Raw genomic sequence first — 19,685 nt, forward strand, 5'->3', positions numbered from 1 at the left:
GTGATATTTTGCTATCAGCACATTACAATCTACCTTATCGGAGAGCGAAATCTTTTAGAGTTAAATATACCTTATGTATCCTTCTTACTGTATCCTTGATGAGACACGTGCTACGGTTCTCACGAGCGAGCGAGTCTCTTACGTCGCACAGCTTATTCGCCGAGATCGTTCTGCGCGTTTCTCGCTCAACTGAATATCGCGTTATAATTCCCGAATTTATGTTAGAAAATACGGCAGCTCCGTTGATCGTCATCGCTCGAACCGTTTGTGCAAAAATTGTTAATGTTACTTCGACAAGCGGCCACTTCTTAGCAAGTGAGGTGAAAAAACTTGGTAGTTGTTCGAGGATCGGTGTTTTTATCAGTTGCGTGCGAGCGCCACGTATGAAAACTTCCATCCGCTCACGCCCTGTTTCCTGCTACGAAGATGATGGCTAGACAGAACGAAAGGGTGTGCGATGAAGGGCGCGGGAGGGGGGGGGGAGGTGGGAGCCGGGGAGGAAGTTGTTGGACCATGTCGACTGCTTCCCAAGCCAGCCGAAGTGGACCTATCGACTCGAAACGAGTGTGCTCGACGTTAAAATCCCGGTCGCTGCTCCCGTTTCTAAACCTCCCCTCTATTCACCATCATCACTCTTTCTCTCTTCCTCTCATTCCGCCAACTTTCTGCCTTTTCTTCGCATGTATGGGCGCGCGCGCTCTCTCCCTCTCGTCTGCTCGCTCGTGTTAGACGTAAACGATGCAATGGGGGTGGACACGGTCCAGCAAATCCGAAATCCCCTTTTCCTCGATATAAAGCTTCGTCCCTTTTTTCGGCTTCGACCCTCCAACATAGCGAGACTTCGCGCCGTTACCCTGTGTGAGCAAAGTATCGGAGCCACCGATAAAACCGAGCTGTAACAAACGAAATCGACACTGTCGGGTCAGGCTCTCACACATGAAAGCGCGCATCAACAGTGGAATTCAATTTCAAACTAGGACGCTAACTTTGACTTTGACGTGTCTCAATAATTTTAAATGTCAAAATTAAATCTATTTAATCTATCGATTTTCGTCGACACATTGATTTTATTGAAATTTATCTTGCTTTTTAACGCGAGAGAAATTTTTTAGAAAATTGATACAGCATTTCTAAAGATATTATGCAAGAAACGAATATTTGTTATTAGATAAAATAATGATCTCTCGATAATTTCGAAAGTAGATTGGAATTATCGCAAACGGTTCTTAAGCTTACAAGAGTATGAGATGATTATATCACGTTAATTATCTACAGATACGCTTCCGCGATCGTCGCAGAATAACACGAGGTACGGCTAACGAATGAATTATATTTATAGAGTGCTGACGGAGGAGATAGAGATGGTAGAGATGGTATTTCTTCGCAGGGGAGTGACAATATTATTCTGTTTCAGGGTGTGACGGGCGACCGGCTGGCCGGGGGCGCCGCACACCTCCTCCACCTCTTCTTCTTCTTGCCACGACCACAACACACAATGTAACAACAACTACTACTACTACTACCACTAGTGTCGTCCGCGCGAACCACGTTCTCAATGTACTCGATGTGGTACGTCATCATACCCCTACTCGGTGTCTCTGAAGATGTGTCATTAAGTTTTAACATGCCTCACTTTTACGTTATCGTGTCTCACAATTAGTACTTTCTCCTTGACGCTTTGACGGGAGAATCCTGCGGGGCGGAAACTTGCCCCCGCCGCTGAACGAACGTGAACTCGAGAGTGCTCTGTCTATTGGCAATCGCGTTCAATTCGACGTGTCCGAGCACATTGCGGTGTCCGCGGAACATTTCGCGAAATTCAAAATTATCTCGCACGGCATCGCCATGACGACGCGCTGTGGCAGAGGCATTCTTCGTGTACACGTACGTATTCACACCGTCCATTCAACATTGTCTGTACGTTTTGTATTCTACGTATACATATATATTCAGTTCGCAGATATATATGTATTGGTGGATTATGTCTTCGCTGTTCGCTGAATTCCGTTACAATGTGACTTGTGGTTGGTTAAGTTTCGTTGGTTTATCGATGTTCGATGTTGACTGCTATTGTTGGTTGTTAGGTGTTTAGTGGTCATTCTGTGTTGGTGCTCACTCACCCTACCGACTCTTCCTTGTATTCGCCGTCCCCGACTACGAGCACCCCACCCATTTTCCGCAACACGAATTCCTAAACTTGATGTTAGAACTTATGATATCAAGCTTGCCTGCCGCCATCTTCTCCGCAGACGGCCGGCCTCTGAATTTATCGATAGATAGGGGATGGTAAGATTTCCATTAAATGTCCATTCTTTCAATAAGCATGCTGTTATTATTTATAAGACGGAGAACCGTCTTAAATTTGCATGACACTAAGGCGAGTCGCAGATTTAGGCACTTTAGAATGCGTTCGAATTTTCAACCAGCGTTCATATTGATTATTATAATGTCAGTAAAGTTCGCAAGAAAATTTTGAATAAAATATCTCATCAAATTGGCGACCGAGTTGAAAAGTGAGCACGTTTCACTTCATCGTAGAATTCAAATTGATTTGAAAGGTAGACATATATCAAACCGAATGAGATTTTTATGCTACATATGTAGGAGAGTTTTCTTTCTCAAATATCATTTCTCGCTTAGCAACGCGCAGCTTAGGAATGACCGGCATTTGATTAGAAAATAGTGCGTACCACCGTGTCTCTTTCTTCTGGCATGCACGTTTTCACATTTTCTTCATCTCATCGGACACGTTTCTGAGCGTCGACCACGACCACGAGCACCGCTGCGAAACGTTTTATTTTATTCTTTACGTTTCGTATAATGCATATTTCAATAATAAATTATCTTCTCTAACCTATCCATTCGTTAAACAGCAATTTTAGTGATAGGAGCGCACCACGGGGTAAATAAATTGGCACGCTGATGTGTAAACACCACTGCACTGTAAATGAGTCGATAATTATATCGGCGTGTAAATATTGTTCTCTAAATATGTTTTACATCTGCAATGGTAATTAAGCTGAGAGCTCGCTACACATTCGGTCCATTCTTTTAATGAGCTCGGAAAACGGTGGTAAACGGTAGCACGCTGGTCCGATGGCGAGTTAATCTGTGGTTGAAACGCTTGAATTCTTAACGAGGACGACCCGAGAAAAGGGAGGGGGAAGGGGGGGGGGGAGAGGAAGGGGTAGCAAAGAGAGACATACTTTTTAAAACAATTACACGAGTAGACAGCATGAAATTGGATGCTTTAACGTGAATGCTAGATGCTTCACGTTTTTACGATGCTATCTTGATAACAATGCGAAAGACATACGCTCTGATATGGCTACAATTAGGAACGATGAAATATTATCTGAAGTTTCCGAAAGAACTAACAACCTGAGGAAGAAACGATAAAGTGCGATATGGCAAAAATATTTATTACACTTCCTTCCCATTTTCTTCGAATTATGCGATCGATTGTAGCAAATTACGTTCCAAACTTCCAATTTCCTTTGGAAACCGGTCGCTGGCACTTTATTTCATTTGATAGCGATGGCGAGCCGCGGTGAGCAAATGGCTCCTGACAACGACGTATGTGAGAAAGGGACGGAGCTAGCCCGGAAGCATTTATTTGCCAGCGGGAGTTCCTCGTAGTTTTACAATGTGGTCGCGCGACGTTCCGCAAAGGCAGCTCGATTCCAGGCGCGTCCCGATAATATTAAAAAGTAATTGGATTGCGACCCCGGATGATAGTTGTTGCCGATTCGGTCGCGCAGTTATACAGCCGTAGGTTGGGCGGCGGGAATCGGCATCGGAAGGGACGTGCGGCGAGGGACGGCTGGGAGGGGAGAGAGAGAGAGAGCGACGCACAGGCGTTTGCAAGCCGGAATAATGGACAGTCGTTAAATTTAATTGGCACATAATTATCGGGAGTCCAGGCACCAAGCAGATCGCCACCAATCGTCGCAATCCCATTGCTCGGGCTTTAATATCGAGGAAATTCGCATGCGAAAGGGGGACGTTCCATTTCGTCCGTGCGTATTTCGCCCGCGGTGGAACAAGTCCGGGGGCGCTTGCGGTTTGTACCGGCCTAACGAGTCTGGAATCGAGCTGCCCTTCATCCGAAATCGCTCTCAAACGCCGCGCGCCGTTTCCTTCCCCTTTTCACCTCTCTCTCTCTCTCTCTCTCTCTCTCTCTCTTTCTCTCTCTCTCTCTCTCTCTCTCTCTCTCTCTCTCTCGGCGCGGCGCGTCGAAACGCTTTTATTTCTCTCCGCGCGATCTCCCTTGACTTTGAACATTCCCGTGACTAGATTGAATCCTCGCAGAATGCAATTTGTCTTGGATGCCCCTCGAGCTGCCGCTGCGAGCTCGCTGCCGGCGAGAGGAACGTGAATAAAACAATAAAGCGTTGTAGGTGTGTTGGGCGCGAATGGACGGTAACGTATCGAAGATTGCGCGAATGAAGCGTACGAAGAGAGTAGTTCGGAACGGATGAAAATCTCTCAGGCTTATTTTCACTAGCGCAAAGTCGTTCGAGAGATCGGCTTTGCGTACGCAAATGTCGCACGCGTTCGCGACAAGTTTTAGCGGAGTGTTGGAAGAGCTGTAATTAAAAGCCATAAATATGAGATTCGCTCGGGCAAATTAATTTACGAATCAATTAGGGAAGTCGCGTTAGATATCGCTATCGGCCGACGGCGCAGTCGAGAGGTGAACGTATAGTACGTTCGCACGTACAACACAGGCCCGTGGTTGCCATACTGCGGCACGGAGGCGGTGCTAGGCGGCAGAGGCGGATTATATGTTAGCTCGATATCATCGTGTACCAATAAATATGCCCGCCGATATCATCTTTCATTTCGATAATTATTATTCGGCTCGGCGTTAATTAATTAAAGACTGAGATCACCGACGAGTGGGCGAGAGAGAGAGAGAAAGAGAGAGAGAGAGAGGGGGAGAGAGGGAGATAGAATTGGCTTCATCGCGAGCGGAGTCGCTCGAATAGGCAGGCAGCTAGACAGGCGCCGCCACCCGCGCGTGCACAACTACGATCGCGCCAGGTGATAACTTCTCGGGCTCTCCGGCTAATTACCGGATGAAAGAGCTATCTGGCGACTGTCGTCAAAGCACCGGCGAGAGCCGGTAAATGCACCTGCCGTGCCATTGTGATATTTTAGCGCGCATGGTTTTGCACACAGTTCCCGCCGCCGCCGCCGCCGCCGCCGCCGCCGCCGCTGCTTTCGAGGGTATCTAATTTTCATTCGGCGTTTTCAGTCCCTACGACGTGTGTATATGTCGTGTATATGCCGTGTGTATGAATACCGTGGTTGTAGCCCAGGCGACCGCGGCGTGCAGGGAATATTTCAACGGACGAAATGCAACGGACGAAATGTTATTCTCTGCCGCTGCTCTGTTTAAGCGTAATTGTTTCCTTTTCATTTAATTCGTTAAAAAGTAGCGAGTGTTTCGTTCAATGTCGTGGAAAAATCAAGAATCAAAAGTCGCTAGCGACTTGATTGTTTCGAGTTATGCAATGCGATTAAGCCGCGTGATTCAATCGCAACGTGATTTGATCAGACCGTTCCGTATAATTTATCGCTGCCTGAAATTTTAGCTATGCGCGAACGTAATGTTAATTCTCATTTTTAGAATATTTTAGCGATGTTTGTTGCAAAATTATACGTTATTTCTATGACGTTTCAAAGTGGTTTTTAGAAATAACGAATATGTAGAGCGGCGAATGAGATGAAACATTTGAATGATTCTGAAAGCATTTTTTTTACAACGAATAAATAGAGACACCAGTCGCTCGTGCGGAGGGTGTGCGAGAATCGATAAGAGAAAAATATTAGGATTGTGTAAGCCGTACTATTCGGCTGAAAGTCGAGAGACCCACAAGAGAGAAGGAGGGATACACGGGCGTTCTGATAATTTATTAATTCAATGCGTGACTTTTTGGGTCAGAATCGTATTTGGGTGAAAGGCTGTTGGCGGCGTTCCCGAACGATAAGAAAAAAGTATCTCCCTTTCCGTCCCCTTCCGTCGTTCTGTCACGCGTCTTCCATGCGTGCAGACCCGCCCGACTGTCCCATCCGATAGCGGAGGCTCGTCGCAAACAAATAAATAAAGGCGGCAGCTAACGTCCGTCGCAGAAGTGGCTGCTGAATATTTGATCGTTCTGCAGGGCGTGTTGTGTTGACCGAGTGCCTGGTCATGGGGTTGCTCGGTCGCCGAGCGCTTTCCTCTTAACCCAGTAGGAAAAGTGCGACGGGAAAGAAAGGGGTGGAGTTTTATTGCTGTATTGTGCAGTAGGCGTTTTGCCGGAGGCAAATTCCATTCTCGCGACGAACGAAGCTCCCCGGCGAATATCTCACGCCGGAATAAGACGGGCGCGCACCTCGTTATTACGCCTCGCGCGTCGCGATCTATGATCTTTCAAATCTCGAGAATCTCGACCTTCACCGTCGCGGCGTATAATTGCGCGTCGTCACGCTTGATTCCTCGAAATAATGCCGACGCGCACCTCTCGTGGGTGCCACGAAAACGACCGGGACGTCGAGTGGTTGCGCGGCATTGAATCCAGCGATGCAAATAGGCTCGATAACGCGCGCGTCGTTGCAGCGCGCGCGACAGAAATTCAATAGTCGATAGATACCCGCGATGGAATATCTCCGGTAAGGGCTAGGGCTCTGGTGTGGGGTATTGAGTATGTGCGAGAAAGAAGAGAAGAGAAGGGCGGAGAGAAAGAGAGAGAGAGAGAGAGAGAGAGAGGGGGAGAGTGGGCGAAAGCAAGCGAAGATACCAGACATTCCGCGAAGAAAGGAGGCGGGAGATATATAAAAGAGAGAAAGAGAGAGAGAGAAGAGCGGTATAGCCGTGAAGAGCGAGACGCTGCGCTACTATTGAATTTAACCGCACCGTGCCACGGATCCTCGCTCTCTCGCGTATACTCGTCGGGATTTGATTTACGCATAAAATATTCACCTTGCCCGAGATTTCGTTAGAGTTTCCAAGTTCGGGAACGCGCCGCCACCAGCTGCTGCTGCTGCTGTTACCGTCGCCGCTGCCGCCGCTACCGCTGCAGCGCAAACAGCGGTATGCAACGGCGAGAGGAGAAGAGAGAGAGAGAGAGAGAGAGAGAGAGAGAGCGCGCGTTGGAAGCGGCGAGCAAGTTGAAAGAGGGCGGGCGACTAAGTGTACGTAAGAGAAGGTCTGCGGAAGACAAAGCAACGAAGCGGCGGGTATGATACCGGACTGTTGCGGGCGAGTCCGGGCCGGGGAGCCCCGGCAGGATCCCTGGGCAGGATACCTGCCAGGAAAACTTTGCAGGATCGAACGAAAAAAGAGCTGCAAACGCCGAGGAAGAGAAGGGCCGAGAGAGAGATTCCGCAGCCTCCGCGTCGGTGCGCGGCTTCTCTTGGCTTTCTGCCGCTTCCTTTTACCTTTTCCCTTCTTCCCGCGACCGTCTATCCCTTTTTGTTTTCGTTCTATCACCGTTGGTCCGTCGTGAAATCTAATAAATCAAGAAGCGCGCGCGAGCGGCGGCGGAAGTTTCGCCGGGCGATATTCGGAAAGAGGCGCGCTTCGAGTCGAAGATAGCGAACCGTGAGTTTAGGGCGTTTCTGATAACGAGTTCCCTCCCCCGCGACTCCGCCGTCGCATTTTCTTCGTTTCTGTATTTTGCGGACGTTTATCGTTTACGTACAACCGAATCGACGAGCGCTCTCTGCCGAGTGTATTCGTGCACAATGGCAGCGCGCCTCCTCTCCCTCGCTTCTCCCGATCTCCTTTCGTTCGGGTCGTCGCCTGTGTATCTCCTCGTCCATATTCGTACGCAAACGTACGCTCGAGCTCCTCCTTTCGTACTTTCTCAGCGTCCTCGTGTCTCCATTGTGCCGCTTCTCCACTTTCGCCAGCATTAAGCCCTCCGAGAAATACATTCGGCCGCCTAGTGCGCGATTTTAGCTCACTCCGCGGAGTTCTAGAGTAGGACGAGAAAAGGGACGACTTCTCGGTGTAGTGCGACGTGGAGGGGGCGAAGATGTGCATGCTGAGATACTTAACGCGAGCCGTTACTCCGGCGAGGTACAGTCGGCGCGCCAAGTTGCACAGCCGCTGCTATTCCGCGGGATGCAACATGATCGAGGGAAAAAAATGCCCGAGGGTATCGCGGGATAAAACATGGCGCGGAAAACACAGATTTGTTGAAAGCAGCGTTGTTTCAATTGCGAAACGCGGTACGCTTGTGACAATGGCGCGCGGAGAAATGTTCCGAGCTCATGCGATGTATCAGCGTTATAAAAATTGCCGCCGAACGTTGTTCCGCCCCGATCCGATCGTTTTACACATTCGCCGGAGAATTGTGGGAAATGACCGCGTTTCGACGCATTGCGTACACGCGCGCGCGCAGGAGGATAATTGTAAAATATTTTGTTTCAACCGTCGGCGTTATTTTCCACGGCAAAATCCAATTTTACGTCGTATTATTCCGCTTTATCCCGCTATTACTCGCTTTTCGTATGAAAACATTTTTGCCCGCGGGACGCTGTTATTTTCATACCGTCATAACCCGCGGCAGTGAAGCTCGCGCACACCTATTTCTATTATTACTTATCTCTTATCGACAAGCAGTGTTCGCGTGTGATTCGCGACTCTCGACACCGACGCGCCACGGAGGACACGCTGTCGCGAGCGCGTTTTCCCGAAGGATGCGCGAAAGAGCGAGACGATTTTGATGCGAGGATCTCAGAGGGAATACGCGATAAAGGATGCTCGGGAAAAATTTAGGAACACTCCGCTCTCGCGGGCCGTTACCTCGCGTTAAGCGCCGTGTGCAGACTTCCGGGGCGGTCGTCGATGCATCTCCGGGCCGCCGTACGCCCCGCGAGGAAGTTTCGCCGGAAGCCACCGGGGATTTATCCGGCCCGCTACGTCTTCCGTCCGAAAACTTATCTGCCACGGGGACGTTGAGAGCGACAGGGGTCGCCGAGCGCGCGCGCGCGCGCGCACACACGTTGACCGCATCGGGTAATACGTGCGATGGCAGGGGCCGTTAGCTTGCTCTATTGGTTTCGAAGGACTCACGGCTCGAGGCGCTCTTCTCTATTCCATTTATTCCGTATACATAATATATCGTTTCGCGAACAAGCATGATGGCCCTCTCTCCCTCTCCCCTCCGACCCTCGGATCGCCTGTCGTGCTCGTAGGTATTCTTATTTTTTCGCTCGATTTAACGGGCCGCGATATACGAAAGCTTCTCCTCTTTTCGGCGTAGCCGCGGGCTTTTTATGCTTAAACGCTTCTTCGCGATCATCAATCTCCGCCCGTAACGAAGGGCGGAAGAACAGTTCTCGTAAGAACTGAGCGCAGTTCGACGCTCTCTTAATGAAGAACTTCCTTAATAAGAAAACCCTCGCTCGTACACGTACAATATTTCTCGATCAAATTGTAGACATTAAACAATGTTGAATTATATAGAATTTCGCGGTCGAAATTGTACAGCTGACATTTTCCTTCCGCACAAATAATGAATGCCTTCGATGACGGGTTTATCTGCCTAAACAGTGATTCGTCCGTGTAAGTTTGTTTATCATGAACAATTAATTTTACCAAGAACAGTTACGATGTCTCTCCCGGCGTCTTAACTCCCAAGTTACAGTGTAGCAAGCCGTATACCAAGAAATTTATAGGTATATAAATTCAGACTCCTTTCATGGGGAAGTTAGCAGGCACCTCTTGACCGGAAAGAACGGAGCAGAATGCCCGCACTTTTTTTCCGACGATAGCGAGCGTTTTGATAGATGCGATACATGCTTGATACGTTGCTTAGTAAAGTACGAGTATATAAAAGAGAAATTGTGGAAATAAGAAGAAAAAGGAAATAATTTATTTAATTCGTTTGAAGTGTGATAAATTAAAGCAATAGAAGTAGCAAAATTAATTGAGATGAATGAAACGTTAATGTTTTTAAAGTTAGGAGTCGAAGGTGATAATAAGCGATAATGAGAAATCAATAATTACTTTATAAATGACTAATGTTGAGTGAAGTAAATGCTAATTGTATTGGAAAACTAATCACTTGCGTTTTGTACATTTCTATTGTTCCAAGGGAATTTTTACGCGATATATCAAATTCCTCTCTATCCTTCCGTCTCTTTTTCAGGATAAAAGAGTAAAAAGGGAACTTAATTCGATAAAATTCATGACGGCGAGGACGATAGCCAGGTTTCCGAATAGGCGCTTCATATAGAATACACGTTCCGATAATGCACGCGATGGAACGTAATTCTCGTCGCGGTGGCGCGAGACGAAAGCGCTTCGGTTTCGCGGGGGACGAAAATCACATTCGGTTGTCGTTCGCTACGCGTATGGTCGCACGGGGCGCGAAATTTAGGCGAATCCTCGGTGAATGGCCGGTCGACGCTGCGCTGCACCGCGCGCGCGGATACGGCGCGTAATTACTTTATACATTTATGGCGGCGACCCTTTCGTCGAGGTCTCTTCTGTCGGTACGCCGTGTGATTTATCGCGGTAAACCTACCCACCGCGCCGCCATCGCCATCGCCATCGCGCTCTGCTCGACCGCCCCACCCCGCCGCGGCGAGAATTTCCAAAACTCGCGTGATCCTAAGCGCTAGATCGTTTACTACGTCCAAATTTGTAAATAATTCAAGTGCTTCCGTTCCCGTATTCCGTTCTTGTATTATCTTGCCGAGGCATTTCAATGGACAAGCAAAGCACACACATCTTTTGTTTTTATTTATATACATATCTTTGTCACTTGATATTGATACTGACATATCTATGATATTAAATACGAAAAGTCCGGCATGTCGAAATGCTAGAAATATATCGGATTTTTCGAATTTACAATATGAATATTTATAGCGTCTGCTGCGTTCAAATATAAAAATATAATCTCCAGTTTCACGCATCCATATGCGAACAGTATATATTATATTGAATAGTAGTAATAGATAACACAGAACGGCCATTAACGCCATTAATTTATAATCGAGAGCAAAAAATTGGACGAATTTCCATTGAAATAAACATGATAATTGATAGTTGGTATTCGCTCTCAAATGCATAGTGGTCTTTCGAACCAGAATAGAGAGTCCGAACAGCATCGTGATCTCTGATGCTAGAATCATGTTAATATTTGACGGGCATAATTCGGCTTTACGAGCAGTGTAAATGCATCGCACGTGCGTGCATCGAGAATTATCGGAAATACTAGTAGCACGATGGCATAGCGATTTCGTCGGAGGGGAGGAGGAGGATTTGTGCGCAGCATTTTGGTCATTGTTAGAGCCGCTTCGATCGCGTTGATCGTTACAAAATATAGGTTCGCAGTGCGAACTGATATATCTCAATTGTACACAATGCCGAGCTAAATTCTGATTCCACACTAGCAGTTACGTGTAAACGACGGTGAATTACCGGCTCACCGGATTTTTGGCAAATGAAAAGCATTATGCATGACACTTCGCGCGAGACGTAGCCTAAAAAAAGAAAAGTCGCACGATAATTATCAGCCTTGTGTCAGATTTATGTCGGGGTGATTTGAATATCAGAAAGAGTATAACATAACGTATTATTCATGTATTCGGCACTTTTTATTTTCTCAGGCTGGAACTTTAGATGACACCTTACACGAAACACCCTGTGTTAACGGTGGCAGCTGAATATATCTGCATTAGAAAAATGCGAATGGTGTAGTTTTACAATTTTTGTTATGGTTACGAAATATGTGGTTTCTGTTTATATATGCGAAAATATATTGCCTCTGAATCATACTGAATTTTTTACTGTTTTTGACAGAATATTTAATTGTTTTTTTATGTGCATTTACATTCGGCAATATTTGTGAAAAAATAAATATTTAGTTGCGCGTTATTTAAAATCCACTACAATATAAACAATCAAATGGTCTAGAATTCTAAAATATAAAATTTTAATGCATCGCGCTAAAGTTCTAGGCTTATCAGATGACATGATATAAGATTTTAAGATATTCTAAGTCGTAAAAATAATTAAAATTAACATTTTGTTAATTTTTATGCTTTATATTTTAAAATTCTAAATCATTTCTTTGTTGAAAATATAACATTTCTATGCATTGTAGTAAAGAAAATGTAAATTCTAAATTGCTACCAATTTTTGCAGTATAAGATTTCAGTGGCTAATAATAAATCTTTTAACATTCAAATATACTTTTTTAACATACTATTGAGATATATCGGTAACATGCCTTTTTAAAGAAAAGATTATTCTATTTAAACAAGACTTTAAAAGTTTCTTGAACACTTTTTTATGAGGGATTCTGTGCGTTCGGTGATTTGATTTGAAGAATAGTGCTAGGGAGATTATAGCTGGGGTCTCTTAATGGATGTCCTTTGAAGTAGGTGGAAATCGTAGGAAAAGAAAGGGAAAAGGGTTCTTTTGCTATCGTAATGGGCGGGGAACTCCGAGTTAGGACGACGTCGACTGCCTTAGAAGCGAAAAGACACACAGGGACGAAAAGATTCCACTTCAGAACCTTTGGATGTCCTTTCTCTGCTAGATCCTGAATAGTTGCGAGAATAGACCACGCTATTTCTAAATGGAAGTAGATTTTCAATTCTATCTTTGCGACAGTTTGGTTAAGTTTTTCGTGAGTCTTTGATCAGGATCAAAAGCACGATGTTAGAGTCTTTGGTTTCTAGACAAATCCCTTTATATATGCTACGAAAATTGTACAATTCTTAGCTGTCTCACGCAATTTAAAGCAATTCTTTGTTTAAAAAAAGAACAAAGTGCGAAATTATACGACGATATGTACGATTACGAGCGTATTAAATGTACAAAAATTAAAATAGTCCATATTTCAGTAACTTGCTTCTTCAGAGTTATAGATACAATTAATTCCTCTCAAAGTATCGATACAAAAAATATCCAACTGTGAGGGGCCATCCTACTTTTTCGCCTTTATCGCTTTGACGCAAGACTTTAATTTGAAATTTTTTTCTCCTTTGCTAAGTATCTCGTTCCGAAGACGCCGAATATCTTCGTTGCTGGATAATTCTGTTTCCCAAGGGAAACCCCCTACAGCATTAAGCTGCCGGTCATACCTTGGCTCGAGGCGCGGAATGGGTTGCGTGGAGATGAGAACTTGGTAGCGAAGAGCAAGGGGGAGCGAGACAGCACAAGGGGCGTGACGGAGATAGAGAATGGGAGCGGGAGAGAGAAGGCGGCGAGAGGGAATTTCGGAGAGATGCGGAGAAGTGGATGGGTACAGACCGGCCATGTAAAGCGGAATGAATCTCGCAGCCGCACGTGGCTTGGCCGCGATCCACGCTATCCCGACCACCGCTCGCGTTCTGCAAGCTTTTTATGTCGGGAATTTAAATTAGATACAACCGCTCTCCATCCGCAGCCACTGAAACTCGCGCCGCGCCTACCGAATCACCTCGGAGATACTCCTTTATTTCACGGTACTTTATTCGACGGCTTCACGCGGCTCGTCTTTGTATTTAAAAAGAATCCGCAAGTTTCCATCGCGAAAGTTCCAACGCGCCGCGAGTGTAGAAAAATCGATATTATCGACGGCTCAACGAGATTCCGTGCTCAGATGAGATTTCATGTTCAAACGCTGACAACCTTTTCCACATGCATCGCTAAGAGAAAATAATTAATTCTTTGGTTGTCGAGCGGAGATGTCCTGAATGTAGCACTTATTATATATATATCTTCTACATAACATCCACTTTCTGGTACTGACATGAATATCCGCATTGTCGGCGTATATCCTATTAGCATAGAAGTGACAACAACGGTTGGATCGATATATTTCTGTCAATGGCATAGAATATACGCGGACTACTGGACACTTGCGTATAATACAGCGAGAGCAAAGATTTAAAGCGGACGTAATAAAATAGTTTTGCTGTTTGTTCGCGACAGATTTATTATTCGTATGTGTCCACATTGTGGCGGGCTCAACGGTTAACATGCTAAACGACGGAAAACGTATGTAGTTTCGCTGTAATGCAAGACATCGATGTACGTCGCAGCTATTTGATTTTCTCAGTTTTGCGATTTTCTCAACGATAAAATTAACTACCATTTCAATACTGTATCTGTGTCGGAATTCAATACGATATTACGTGTAATCGATTTAACGGTGATGGGAGAAAAGTGAAAAGCCAGCGCGAGCTGCGGCGAGGAGCGAGCAGCCGCGGCCGACTGTAACCAGGCTCCGAATTTACACAGCAGTGAAGGCTTCTCGGTTGGGTTCGCTCGGACCGTCGTTAGATGACCGTTCAAGTTCCGCACGGTCGATACCGTTCGAATTCAACACGGTGCGAGATATCGAAGGCGCGCGAGGGGGAGGGTATAGGCTAGGCAGAGGCGTGCCAAAATGTGATTGCGGCAACATTGCGTCACCACCACCGGTCCCGGGGTATCTTTGGAGGCTCGTCGCTCTCAAGAGGACGAAGTAGGATTCTCTTCCTTTCGAAAGCGTCGTTAGAGGCCGCTGGCACAAAGCCAATCACATCGACTAGCTACTGTGTATATTCCGCCCGGGCGCAGTGTGCGCGCCACTACCTTTCTCTGCATCCTCTCTACGACCCGAAGGGGTCTGATTCGGTCTGGTCTGGCCAGCACGGGAAGGCGGATCGGGAACTGGTATTCTCGTTTCTTGTTTGCACCTATCGCCCGGTTATCCACGCGTCCTCTTTTCACCCCTGCAAACATCGATATGGCCGCCGATATATCGGAATATGATCGGGACATTACGTACAGTCCGCTCAAACATTGTCGATAAGTTTTGATAAGATATCCTCCAGTCTTCTCGAGAGGCGAATTGCTTTTTTTTAACGATTAAGTATCGCGAATGAATCTGGCGAAGAATTATTGCCTCCGACGCGACATGAAATTTTAATTGAACGATAAATTTGGTGCTCGAAATTGTTCAACTATATTTGGCATGCTAAATGATAATGTTGTACACGAGAGAACTGCATTGCATATGTGATATTTGAATGCTCCCTCGTGAGGTAAGTGCGAACATCTATGTACTTGCATTTGCGTCGCAATTCACGACGTTTGCCACCTGTGATTCAGTTTCGTCGGAGGAGAAGGAAGAGAGAGAGAGAGAGAGAGAGGAACGGAAGCACCGAACTCGAACTGTAAGGAGTGGAGGGTGCGAGGTGAGGGGTGGAGTTAGTTAGCATGCTAATTCCGTCGAGGAAACACTTAAATGCATTACCCAAGCTACTAATTACCGACATAATGAATCGTCGCTAATCAACGAAAGAAATGCGTCTCTCAATTACGCCAGCGGCGCAACTACGCCAAATAGAATGCGCGAGTGGAAACAGATCAGCGCGGGTGACTAGGCGGATCGCAGTAGCTTCGCGCTCGGCAACGGGTTTTCCCGCTCACGTCTTCGCGCCGGTGAAAGAATTATATTAAAGAACGATTTCGATCATTGACATTCAATGGACGAGCGAGCGCATGAGATCCGGCGCGCGGTTGGGAAAAAAAGTTTAACGTATTAATTACGGAAAGTTTCAACAGCTTCTCCTGCCTCACGGACCGCATTCTCTCTTTCTTTTTCCCCCGGCTATCTCCTTCGTCTTTTTCGCCGACGAAGCGTATTGCATTACTTAATGCCGATGCCGGCGCGGGCTGCCAGCTTTTAACGAGGTGAAACGTTTGACGCCTCGTAAAAGAAGCGAACCATCCAGTTTTTTTTTTTTTCAATTTTCTTAAGGAGCCTCGTGACATTTACGATGGTAAATCAAACAAGAGAGAAAGAAAGAGGGGGGGAGGGAGAGGGAGAGAGAGAGGAAGAGCAAAGATGCACTTTCGTAAGCTTAAAAGCTAAAAGTTGGATGCTAAATCGTAAGTGTAACGAAATGTTATCATTGATTTGACTGCATCATTACCAGAGATCATATTGCATATAAATTTTATCAATTTTTATCAACTTTTTAACTTTTAAAGAACATGTAAATTTCCTACTTTTTGCGTGTAATTATCGAATCGCTCGGTAAAATTTATTTGATTTGCAATTACATTTGTATATAATACTAAAATAAAAAACTTTCAGTTTCTCCTTCTCTCTCCTTCTATACGTGTACACAACATGCACTTAAGACATCAAACTCATCAGTAATTATCTGTATTTTTCAATCTTGCTTCTTTTCTTGAAAGAAAGAAAACAAAGTTTTTACATTTTCCCGCATTTAAAAATACAGGATTATATTTGAATATTAATAATTGATCTTATCTGGAAGGCTGTAGTGTTATCGCGCTAAATAGGGTCTGGTCGAGAACTGACCTGTCTGTCTGATCATGACTTGAGTGCGTTCCATAACGGGTTGTAGCACGAGACTGTAGGGAATGACGGTAGCAGGGGACGTGACTGGCCTACGAGGGGTGGCATTATGCCTAGACGAGCGCGGATCAGCGGTACGGCGCCAATCTCCAGCCAGCCTTGTCCTACGAAGCACGTATATCGTTATGCTCATGACGCCATGCAGTCGAGTCTATATTTTCCCTAAGTGTCTACGCGTACCATTATATACAAAGGCGGTGGAGCTTCTGTTTTTCAAGAAAAGAAAAATTTTTGAACGTCTTATAGCAAAAAAGAAAAAGGTACCATTTCTCGCATGGAACTTTTCCAACTTTTCGCATAATTTTCAAATTTTTAAAAGATTGCATTTTGCATAAAAAAAAATTAAAATATATATCGAGATATGCGCTAATGCTCTTGTTCATTTTTTAAATACATTATGCATGCGTTTTAATTAACACCATCAAACAAAGTTAAGTGATTTTCCTGGTAAAGGCGTTAATATAGGTCCCCGTGTGCAACGCAGCAATCACGTAACTCTCAAGATAAGTTACCTGTGTCTTTCCTGTATAACGGTGCCGCTTGTAATTTGTCGTGAACGAAACGGACATGAGTGCACGGCTAACCTTCGCTACGTGTAAAGACGTCGTTTACATGCAAACAGCGTACGCCCGGTAACTGGCCCCGTAAAGAAGCGGCGCAAGATACGCCCGTCCAATGGTAATTTCGATCTCGCAGATAGGAAGTTACAGCGCGCGGGCTGTAATTACTCCCGCACTACCCCTTATACTTCGGCATCATGTGCGAGCGGTCGAGGCTTTAACGTACACATCGATTTCGCTGATAGTACGCGTACACGTCGTTGGTCAGTTCGTATACCGCGAGGACAATACAATGCTTTCACGCACGAGAGAGAGAGAGAGAGAGAGAGAGGGAGAGAAGGCTGTACATCAAATTTATAATTTATAATTTACAGTTAATTAAATATGAGAGCGGCAAAAATCAATATTTCGCCGAAATCCTAACGCAAAAAGTTTATGACGTAGAATTCGATAGATAGTGATTTCGATGTTAAATTAATAATGCGGTTAATGCGGTTTGATGTTCGCGCGCGTGTAAATAATCAGTTTTGCTTCTACAAGCTGCTTGAACTTAAGCCCTCCGGGTTGAAGTCATACTTAACGTTAAGTAATGAATATGCAGGTATAATGCCAAAGCGGATGGAAAGGGCGCGGCCACCACTGAGTTAACGAAACACGGCATAACGGTGTAAAACATAATTATCAGCAAGACGTACGGGGTTGCATTATTCATGGGCCGGTTAGCCTGCTTTTAGAACGCCGCCGCGTACTGACAAAATTACAGGCTTACGACTCTATCCTGATAAAGTAATATCAGAATATAGGCCAAAAATTGGATTTCCTTGGGAATCGCCGTTTTCTGATTCAACGGCTTCGAAACTATTTTGCTCCGCGCCGGATGCACCTCATATTTCATTATGATAGAAAATTCTAGTAGCAATATTTCACCGTGCTGTACCGCGCATCAACGATTGCAATTTGCTACAACTTGATTACGTTCGCGCAGATCGAGACATCAAGTAAAATCCGACGGTATTCAATTAAAAAGGAAAAACGAAGGAAGGGAAGGTAGCGATACGAAGTTCGCGGATGCATAGCTGCTTGAATATTTTATGCACGGGTGATAATTTAGATGGATCGGCACTTTGAATTGCCGCGTTACGTCCTCATCACGAATGCTTTACGCCCAATATCGCCGGGCGCAATACACAATGCCGGAACGCGATCTCGCAATTATAATCGAGAAGCTAATTTCCACGGTAACAAGCGAATACAAAGATGGATTCGCAGCCCAATATCTTGCGTGCTACGAATCGCAAGTAGGATGAGCCCATAACCCGGGGAGAACGCAGTGCGGTACGCCAGTTCGTGTGTTTTAGAAGATTAGTTGCCGAAGGGACGAGAGAAGCGCAGGGAGGAGGGGGGGGGAGGGAGGGAGGGAGGGAGAGGCCTCGAGTTGTTCTTGCTGCTAGAGATAATGGGGCCGGGCTGTCAGTCTGTTGGATAACATAATACTTGGACCTGTTTACATTACTCCCTCCCCCCCCCCTCCCGCCTCCTTCAGGTTCTTGCACACCGACCGAACCCCGTTCTGTCTTCCCTTAATTAATACCGCAAACGTGGGATAGAGAAAGAGAGGGCGTGTATAACAGGAATAAAGGAGAAATCGGTAAAATGAGGAGCGAGAACAAGAGCGTGGGAGAGAGAAAGAGAGAGAGAGAGAGAGAGAGATGGAAGAACGGAGCGGCGGGAAGAAGGGGATTGGAGAAGAGGGAGAGCGAGAGAGAAGGCCTCGGGCGTCCTAACCACCTAATGGAGCCTGCGCCATCGAGTTCATACTATTGGTTACATACCGCACTGTGTACCTGCGGCACTTTGAAAAGGGTTGGCCTCCTACATTGCGGCATAACGTATGCGCATACTCCATAAAATGTACACCCGCGCGTTGCGCACATATTGAAAGCCATTAGCGGCAATGATGGCAAAATAATTGTAACATTACAATGCGGTTTGCATTAATGAATCAAATTAATTTGATTGAGTCTTATGGAGATTGACATCGGGGTAGCGCGCGTATTGTGTATCGTTTGCCGCAGTCGCGAATACGGGCACGAACATGATGTCGAATTGTACGCGCCAATTAATTATTTATTATTTGCGCTGGAGTCAGATGATATAATTATTTATTGGTTCTGTTGAATTTGATTAATCATATACGCTTTTCAGTCGCGCGTGATAAACGCCGGAAACGATTCCGCGACAAGCTCTATCTTTGTACGTAAGGGGAGGAAGAAGAAAAAAAAAGGAAAAGAGAAATTGCGATGAATTTACAGCAATTACTTATCGCTACCCTACTCGTTCTTGGCGTCGTAATCTTCGTAAGATTCAGCGCACAATCTTCTTGTTTTCGTGCTAAGAGGAGCCTTTTAAAGGAAGACTCCTTAAAGGGCGAAGTTGACGTCGTTTCATTATGAGCCGTCGTCTGGAATCTCTGATGTGCCCGCCGCCTCACAAGCTCTTACTAGATATCACTTAATCGTCTAGCTCTATTGTTCCCTTAACCGCGAACGAGTTCCATTACAGTAGACACATCGTAATCGCTCACGAGGTGCGTCGCGTTCACAGCACAGATGAGCTGTTAACCGCGGTGCCGGTCCATTGTTCGGTAATGAAGACTGATGACAGGATGTCAGCGTGGCGCCGAATGAGCCTTACTCCGCGCGACAAGAAACCGTCGTCGGTTTATTAGACGTCGTTCGCGATAAACCTTCAT

General features: G+C 45.8%; 1 protein-coding gene across 14 annotated transcripts in view; it reads left to right on the plus strand.

The window, feature by feature from the left end:
• The window catches only part of bru3 (bruno 3), a 546,305-nt gene that overhangs the window by 137,008 nt on the left and 389,612 nt on the right, over positions 1–19,685 (plus strand). Inside the window, exon 3 of one of the 14 annotated variants that reach the window (XM_067349160.1) lies at positions 1,415–1,569. The exons of the other annotated variants lie outside the window; for them this stretch is intronic. The gene's annotated coding sequence lies outside the window, so the exon portion shown is untranslated. The remainder of the gene's footprint in view (positions 1–1,414; positions 1,570–19,685) is intronic. 14 annotated transcript variants of the gene reach the window in all.

Source organism: Linepithema humile, chromosome 2, assembly GCF_040581485.1.
Source record: "Linepithema humile isolate Giens D197 chromosome 2, Lhum_UNIL_v1.0, whole genome shotgun sequence".
NCBI classification, from domain to species: domain Eukaryota; kingdom Metazoa; phylum Arthropoda; class Insecta; order Hymenoptera; family Formicidae; genus Linepithema; species Linepithema humile.